Genomic DNA, 9900 nt, shown 5'->3' with positions numbered 1-9900 from the left:
TTTTAGTGCTCTTTGCAGGAAAAAAATCAACTCAGTGAGAGAAAGCTCTTATTGCTCTACCACTGTCAGTATGTAGTGGCCACTCAACAAATTGCCTTTGAGTGGTAAATTATTTTTTTTACAGACTGAGGGAAACCAGAGCAAAGAAGAGGAAGAGGAGAGGACTGTGTACTGGCCAAAGACAGGACATAAAGAGAGGCTATAAACAGGCAGATATAATACAGCAACACGGCAGCAGGCTTCAGATAATGTGTCAAAGCTGTTCTTTCCACATTCACACCTGTCTATCTCCCGGTTATTGGCCCATGGTGGTTGTGCACCTGTAGTCCAGACCTATCACACACACACACACACACACACACACACACACACACACAAAATGCCACCCATCTTGCTCAGACACATATATACATGACATCCAGGCCATCTTATGTTAATGAGACATACTTTACACTGTACTGTCATCCGAACACAGAGCACATAATGTCACTGAAACTACCATATTTCAAATCTAACCAAACTAGTTTGAATATGGGGGGATTATACAGTAGACTACTGCCACCTGACATTTCATGCTTGGCTGGTCGGCCAGCTATCATGTTTTCTGCCTGGGTTGAGAGAGAGAGGTCAGCTGTTCACTCTTTCTGGTTTAAAGGATAGAGACAAGTGGAAGAGCGCAGTGGTATGAAATAAAGATTGCAGAGGAATGAAACTAAGTGGATGTTGGACCGACACTTCCCGAGAGAATTGCTTGCTCAGCTCTCCACTGCATGAAGTCAGGTTTCTGGGTATCAGATGTGCAGTTTATACAGGACTGCGGGCCTCAACATCATAACTCAATAAGTCACTCCATTTTCAGGTCTCACATGGGCTTTCAGAGTCTGTCCCTGTTTGCGATGCGGGGTTGGTGATGTGTGGTCTGTGAATCAATGCTATGATCAATATATTACACACAGACTGATGGGAAATGGAGCAGGAAAAATGGCAGTTGCACTTAGCTGTTGCTGCATGATCATCCGAACAGTTGTCATGACTTTTGTTATTGTTAAAATGACACATTATTACATTATTACCAGGATTCAATCTGTTTTGTTCCCCAGCAACAGCCAGAAAATCCAGGACCTCGGACACCAGTGCTTGCCATGGACCTACCCACACATATACCCACACAACCACTCACACACACACACACTGATAAATGGCATGACATCACTGCCAACGTGGAAGGCATTTAAACCCATATCAGATTAACTTAAGAGGGGGGAGGATAAGTAGCTTGGAGAGGACGGATATTGGCATCAAAGTCAGCGGACAAGACAGCGTTGCGTGAGACTGTGTGGATGCATGTGCCACTGAATGGTGCGCGTGGACCGAAACACAAATGAAAGGAGGAAAGAGGTAAGATGGGCTTGCAATGAAGACCCTACATGGAGGGGTAAAGGAATGGAAATACAGAAAACCCATCAGGCTTGGTTTTACAAGCATGAGAATGGTTTGTCAGATGAATCCCAGGATGCTGGAGGTGAAAGCCTGTGAGTTTTTTTTTCCCCAGTAGGCAGTAGAGGAATGCAATGGGCTGAATTAATAACCTCTGATTTATATTCAGTACCGGTTGTTAACCATTTGTCTCAGCTATAGCTTCCATCTACACACACACACACACACACACACACACACACACATATCCCTCCTCCTCCTTCACCCCCTCCTCAATTCTCTCAGCCGTGTTCCGACCCATATACCCACCCATAGATCCCTGATTGACAGCGCACTAAAAAGCACAGAAAGGGTGTCTAAACAGCAGCATGGTGTGGGAGAGCTGTTGCTGTGGGTCAACACGGTCTACCCTCCGTTAACAGATTGTCTTTAATCCGAGAGCCAGCTTTATGGATGCAAAAGCCCGTGTCAGCTCTCGTTTGGCCAATTTATCTGCAGCTCTGCTCTGAATTAATTCACCTAGCCGTCCGGCAGCCGGGCCCTGATGCTCTGCAGTGATAATAAAATAAACCTGGTGTTTGTTTTGAATCGACACATATAGGCATGCGGTTTAGACACAGGCCTATTGCGTGTGGGGGTGTGTTAGGAACTGTGAGGAATGGTTCCAGTCGATGGAGGCAAAGCAACACCTGCCGAAACCAAAAACCGATGGAAATCAAAAGACAAGCAGCAAAAGCATCTTTACACGTTGGGCCGTGCATCGGTGCAAATGCATAGGCAAATGCACGCCGTGAAAGGCTTAATCTGTCATCGGTGTTCAGCTCCATAACAGTGACACATATTCTCCATAGCTTACCTCTGTGAAAAACCCCTCCATCCTCCTTCTCCCTACTCCTCCCAGACGACGCGCGCCCGGCCCCGCAGAGCGCAGACACCGGCTCCGGTCTCGGCTGCACAAATCTCGCCGACGGAAGGGTGAGCGTGTTGGTCGGGATGGGGGAAAAGTAGCGGTGCCTCCGTGTTGGTGTTTCCCATTCACCGAGCGTTTGTCTTCATCTCCGAAATGGCTCAGTTGCTTAAACACACCTCGGCAGCGTCCGGGCTCTATGCGCAAAAAAGCCACATGAGAAAAACCCAAGGAGGCTGTGATGAAAAATTAAAAATGTCCACACCAGGGATCCGTTGGAGGAGCGTTAATTGACGCGCCCCGTGTTTCCAGGTCTTCCTCGTTTCAGCGTTCCAGTGTCTGTGTATGTGTATGTGTGTGTGTCTGTGGATGCGCGTGTGTGCGTGTGTGTGCGTGTGAGAGAGGCTGTGGGTAGGCTATAGTGCGTTCGGTTGAGCGAGAGGACCAGTCCGGGGGCAGAGTGAGCTTGACGCTGCCCACCTCACACACCGACGGGGCGGTGCAGACACAGCCTCCTCCAATGCAAACCACACGCATTCAGCTCACACACACACACACACACACACACACACACACACACACACACACACACACACACACACACACAGGGCAAATGAAGGGTAGTATAGGTTTTAAGGTTTTGTCAACGCTGACCACATCTGGAGTTTTTTTCTTCTTCAATCTGAAAAGTATTGAGGTAAAAAAAAAACTGGATCAGTGCAGTAGTCACCATGTGTAAAGCCTTCCAGCGGGGAATAAGTTGCTTTGGTGGGTGACTACTAGAATAAATGAAAGAGCCCAATTACAGTTGTTGATCATGAAATGAACCAGATTGTCTATCAGCAGCAAAAACAGGGGAAAGAGGATTTATGCAAAAGGAAAATGTGATTTTTTTCTCTCAACTTTCTAAAAATAGTGTAACCACATATGCATCTGCCTTTGTGCCATTCATTTATACCTAATTTGCCTTTTTAGGTATTTAATCCAATGTCTTGTCTGACCTCTGATCTTCTGAAAAAGAGCTGCAGAGCACCCGAACCAAACTTCATATATTAATAAATGAACAACTAAAGCTGCTGACTCACAAAGTTGTGAACCATTCATTGTCAATAGTCATACAACTTCTAAACCCTATAAAGGTTGATTTGTCATAAGGTGGTACAGCATTATGACCCCTACATGCCTACTTTTGCATGTATAATATACATTAGAAGTGATTCTTGAAGGATAAAATTATTAATGTTGACAAGTTGGCTTGAGTGAATATTAATATGTAACAACACAGAGAAAGAAATCCTCCTATCACTGACTGAATTGATGTCTAAATTAACCATGAGGCAAGAGCTGTCAGCAGTATTCATGTGTATCAAAAGAGAGCCTACAGTTGCATAGGAGAAGGAGGCTTGGTTACAGGGTTAGTCAGAGCCCCTGTAGGGTGAAAAATGATATCTCACAATACACACACACATACACAGACACATATATGCACACAGGATCAGAACAGCAGGGGGAAAAAAAACAAAATCAAGGAACATAACACACAATGTCCCCAAAGACACCAGTTTGTATGAATGAGCTAGAAATGGATAGACAGCTGGTTTATGTGATGTGGACCGTGTGTGGTTTTATTCTCCTCTTCAGAAGGCCAAGCTGAGGGGGCCAGGTGCAGCCATCAGGAGCCCAGTGGGGTGAGGCCTCTCTGGGGTAAAGCATTGTGAAGCTCAGCCTGTTCCCCCTGGAGCCCTGGAGGCATAGAGGGGGCCTCCTGTATGCATGCCTGGAAGTATTATTTGATGTGGCCCCCCCCATCTTCATCAGGGAGACATTTCAAAAGCTTTAGCCTCGACTACCCCATCTGTTGGGCTAAACACACACACAAACACTCAGGAAATGAGACCCGATCTTTATAATCTTTAATATGAAGTGGCTTTAAGGGAGAACTCCTATAGTAAACTTGCAGCAGAACAGACCATGAACACACATCATACACTCATGCTCACTCTAAACTGTAGGAAAGGTTGTCTTAAACGGGAGGAGTGGTGTATAAATATAAACCAGTATAACAGAAATCCCCCGTCCAGTTGGTCACCAAACCCAAAGATATTTTGGTGTTTCATTGTTAGAGAATGTCTATAGTCACTGTAGATATTCAGTAACATGCACTAAAAACAATTGCCAATGTTATATTGCAGTGGTGCATTCAGGTACCAGAGGCAGTTTGTTGACACAGGACTAACAGGGATTACAGCATTGTCAGCTTGATTAGGTGGCCTGCAGCGGCGCTTACGATTCATAATGGACTCTCAAATTATATCTCTCTTGTTTTCTCAGAAGTGTTTCTTTTCAAATTGAATGAGGCCTCGCTCTGAAGGCCGCTGACATCATTGGCCATTTTGTGAGAAAAGTGGGGATTAATGTTCTGCCTGTATTGGAAAAATTTTGATTAGACAATGCATTTACTGTATAAACCAGTCATGATACAGGCTACACACAAAATCCTAAATGCACCACAATCTGTAAGCAAATGTACATGCTTAACTATGTTTATTTTAAGCATTTTGTTTTAAATCAATGAGAGTGGTTTATCACACCGGAACCATTCAGATCATGTTAAGTAGAGCTGAAACGATTAGTTGATTAATCAAACAACTGATTACTTTGATAACTGTTAGATCAGTGAGTGAGAGCATTTCTGTTGCTCTCAGTCACTGATCTCAACATGGCGACGGCTGAGCTAGCGGCTCACAGCAAACGGTGCAAACAGCGCTAACAGTGCAAACAGTGCAAACAGCGCTAACAGTGTTTACCTGAGTGGAAACCGGAGGGTGTGTGCTACGCTTCCCAGATGACGCTGTGGGTCGGGACAGCGTTATCAGCTGTAAGAGCGCAGTGCAGAGCGGCGGCTGTGAGCTAGCCAGTGGGGCACACTAACATGCAATAGCATGCACTAAAAGCATGCAAGGCCCAGCTATGTCAACAAACCAAGGCACAGCTGGGATTACAATTTACACATAGTGTGAGAGCGACTTCATACTCCACTAAATAGCAAATAGTTGTTTGCTGCTATATTACTGCTCTGACTCCCTTTAAATTGCACCTTTTAAAAATAAATATGTTAACTAAAAGTTGGCAAAACTTTTGAATACCCTTCATGTTGTCTGCACTAAACCCCACTCGACTGGTACTCCAGGATGTATGAAACAAATGTACTGAACATATTTTTGATCTATATGAAAGTCAATAGCATACCGAATGCAACGGACACAAATTTGCACAGAAAAATCCCTGGAGTGGAAAGAGGGAGGTTGTGCTAAAAGCCATCGACCCAACTCATCTAACATGCACACGTATACAGGAACACACACACATGCATTGAAAAATGCATTTAAATACACAGACATAAGAAAGTCTGGGCTATTAAATTCTCATTACTTTGACAACACCAGGACTGTGTGACCCTCAGCTGTGAATTGTGGGACAGATTTTGTTCCCTGCGAGTCAAGAGCAGAACTCTGCTTACTCATCTGACCACAGCTCTCTGTCCCTCTCTCTTTCTCCTTGATGTCTCCTTCTCCTCTTACTGTTACACTTAATGTGTGTGGGGGGTGTGAATCAGAGAGAAGTGTGTGTTGTGGACAGATCATCAATAGGTCCCTCTGGTTCTCCAAGTGAAAACGCAGACAGATTACCGAAGAGCTCAACGCTGAGCCCACCCATCGCACAGTACTTCATCTGTACGTACACATCTATGGAACTGACAAACAACACTTACATACAGTTAAGAAGCATATCATTTAACACATGTTTCTGGTAACTGGTGGGTGAGTGGGTGCATGTCATATGTTGCAAGCGGTAATATGCGTCACTCACAATGTCACAGCCAATCAGTTTTATATCCGCGGCATCCATAAATCTCTCCTCATTTATTAACCTCTGTCTCTTTCAGTCGCCCCCTCCTCTGTGACCCGACGCTCTCCCTGCAGACACATCTGTTTATGGCTGTCTGAGAGGACACGCTGAATCAAAGGGATGCAGAGAAACTCAGTGTGACCTGATCATCAACCTTACTTTGTACTGGTTAACTGGTAAAATGGGACAATTCAAAGTAAGGCCTGGGGGCTAAATTTCAACAAGCTCTGTTTTGTTTTTTACAATGGTCCCAGAGATACAAAGATGCTTTGTTTGGTCTTATATACTTAAATATATGTATAAATACCCCCCATCAAATATACATTAAAGGATTCCCCTTGCTATATATTAAAAATAATCAAATATTTAATGGTTGATACCCTTCTTCATTCTTATATTAATCTACCAAGTTACTAAACTGGCAGTGCAAGACAAACTATGTTATAACAATCACTGCAGCAGCTTTATTAAAACATGTTTTCATTCATCTACATTAGGGTTTGTGACACGTTTCCCAGTGACACACAAACACACATAAACTCTCACACTCTTGAGGAAATGTAATATCGAGCAGATGAGGTTACTTAGTCTCTAATTTAATTTACTTTGAATGACTCAATATTAAACTTCTGCCGGCAGAGGCCAAACACTTCTGTTCGCAACAGTATGTTTCCACACCAGTCACTCAGATTCTCATCACATTAAATTAAAACAAAGCATTAAAGCACAAACACTTTTATACCACCTTTAAAGAGAGCTTCTCTAATAGTCCAATTATGGATAGAATATCATACCAGCTGAATCCCTCCGTTGGAGTTATGTTTGATCAAATTAAATTGCTCTTGTAAACTGATGGAGCAATAACATCCACCCAAGAATGCAAACAGGGGCAAACTGCTAGCCTGACTCCGTTCAAAGACAACATCCGCCTACCTGGCTGGACACAGTCACTTCCTGGAGTCTCCCCTGGACTGTCTTTGTGCAACGCTAAGCTAAACGGCTATTTCGTCACTCTTCTTATCTAACTCTCTGGAGGATGTTCCCCAAAATGTCCCACTATTCATTTAAGGGAAGCAACTCTATATATTGTTTAGTGTTTCTGTTATTTTTTTCCACCAGACAGTTTTTATCTGTCCTCACATGCCATCATCTTCCTCTGTATTGATTATCAACTAAACTGTTGATCTTGGCCTTTAACTTTTTTGTCTAGTGAGCAAGTCTGATGGACATCTGCATGTCTGGATGCCCAACTTTACTTCATTTATGATGCATTTAACAGTGATACAGTAACAAGAGAGTAAGGGCAGAGAGACAAAGCGAACATCGAGGCGTACAAAGATCTGAATTGTTGATTTTTAAGTTAAAATAGTAAATCATTGCAATAAATAGAAAAACAAACATTATTTTAATATTGCTACTCTATATTAAAAAGGTGGAAAAAGTGGGGAAAAAAGAATACAAAGATGCTCAGCCACTGTGGTGCTTGTGAGGGACAATCCATAAAGTGGTGTCAGAGTTCACCCCCCCGGGACAAGTAGGCTATACTGAACGAGACAATGATTCATACATTCATGTCTGATGCACACCTCCCCCCACACACACAGACACACAAACACACACTCTCAGAGAGTGATATGATGTCACCCGATGTGCATGACCCATGCAACACACTTGGCTCTGGATTCAAAATTGAATCACATTTCTCAGAATAAATGAGGATGAAGAAGGTCATTTTGGAAAGAAAGTTACTGACCAGTCGACTTTTTAAAGGGAACAAAATGTAGGTGCTCAAGTTATAATTACTATCAGCAGACCGTGAAGTGTGCATTATTGCTCCTATCCGAAGACAGCGGTGTACTTTTTCAAAAAACTCATTTGGCCAACAGTGCTATATCAGCAAACTATAAATGAGAGTTTGACCTCCTCTCCTTACAGGTAATCCCTATTTCCTTCACACACACATACAGACAAAAACAATCTAACTTTGTCAAACATCTCCAGTTAAATACAACCCGGACAGGAAATTGTTATTAAACTGATTCCTTCTGTGTGTGCGTGGGTCTGTGTGTATGTGTGTGCGTGTTATTTTCTGTCCACAAGTGTCCAAAACATCTTTCAGGTGAAATAAGGGACCACAAAGGTTGTGCAATATGGGGTAATATAAATATGGCAATAAACATAAGACCTCCTTCCACATCAATGTTCAGGTTTGGAAAATTGCAGGTTAATAATATAGCTGATAATCACACCGGACTGATTGACAACATTTTCAGGTGGCATATTTCAGGGACCACCATTAAGCTTATGTTCCTAGTAGGATCTTTAGAAACTTAGGGGTTTTACGGGAATAAACACAAATAGGTGGTATTTTGAGGCTGGTTGATATTAGTGCCTATCCAATAGTTTTGCTTTGGAGGATATAGAAGGCTTTGAAACAGTAGACTGCCATGCTGGGACATTGAGACACTAGACTGAACAAATGACATATGAAAAATAAAAGATTTCGATAAAAATGTAGGGGTCAGAAGACTCAGAATTCCTAAAATCCTGAGTGCGGTAACTATAAATTGATATAATTTAGATAACAACTGAATCATGATTTGCCTAATCAAAAAATAATTCCTCAAAATGATAACAGCAATAGATTAAAACAGTAATCTCTTGAATATTTGCCAAGCCCTACAGGAAGTGGGACAATTAGGGCTATGCTGGAAAACCGCCCCAGGGGTACCAGCAGCGAGAGGAAGACAAGCAACGATTACATTTTCATTTTCAAGGAGTCCAATGTTGCACTCTGTGTAAATTGTTTGTGCATGTGTGTGTATAGATTCCATACATGCTGTGTTGAGTTCACATGGGTGCAAGCCCAGGAAGGAGCTTGATCTGATTATATAGAGAGATGACATCATCCTGATTCCCTTTTCCCTGCCCCCCATCCCGGCACCCCCACCTGCCACACCCCACCCTACCCCTGCTATCCCAGCACCACCCATGGCAGCATGACAGCACGTCTTTGGACCAAATTAGCTGTCAATGCAACCCCCTAATTCCCAACAGACAGTGGGGTAATTTAATCAGCCAGCTATATAGCCTCCAGCAGAGTACTATCATGCTCACACACACACATACAGACACAACAGTCCAGAATCATAACATACAACACAAGTTATTCACAATGAGTGTCGCAACGGAAAGAAAAGAAAAAAGTAATTTAGTGGAGAAAGAAGTGGATGAGCTCTAACTCTAGTTTTAGCTTCCTTTTAGATCTGGAAAACTCAAACTATCTTATTTTTCAATTATCTATAATATGTCAATGCAATACTTTTTGGTTGTATTTTGTCTTTTGTAATCAGGAAAAAGGGCAAAAATGTTTTAGCTCAGTCAGGCCAGAAAAGTAATCCCAACATCTTTAGATTATCTGTAACAACTGCAATTTTACCCTTTACTTTTCCTGTACAAACGTCAACAAATTAAGTGAATTAACATAAAGTGAAGCAATGGAAGCACAGTCTAACAAGAGGCTGAGGTGAGAAACTTTGAGATATACATTACTTTTATATCTCAGTTACTGTTTGTGGTTTATCAGCTATTGAGCTCGGTTGAGACAGACTTTTTCAACTGGATTAAACTGTATGAAGCCTAATCCT

Source organism: Anarhichas minor, unplaced genomic scaffold (genome assembly GCF_050575085.1).
Source record: "Anarhichas minor isolate MPS153535 unplaced genomic scaffold, ASM5057508v1 ptg000040l, whole genome shotgun sequence".
Lineage (NCBI taxonomy): Eukaryota > Metazoa > Chordata > Actinopteri > Perciformes > Anarhichadidae > Anarhichas > Anarhichas minor.
Note: the sequence above shows the minus strand (reverse complement) of the source record.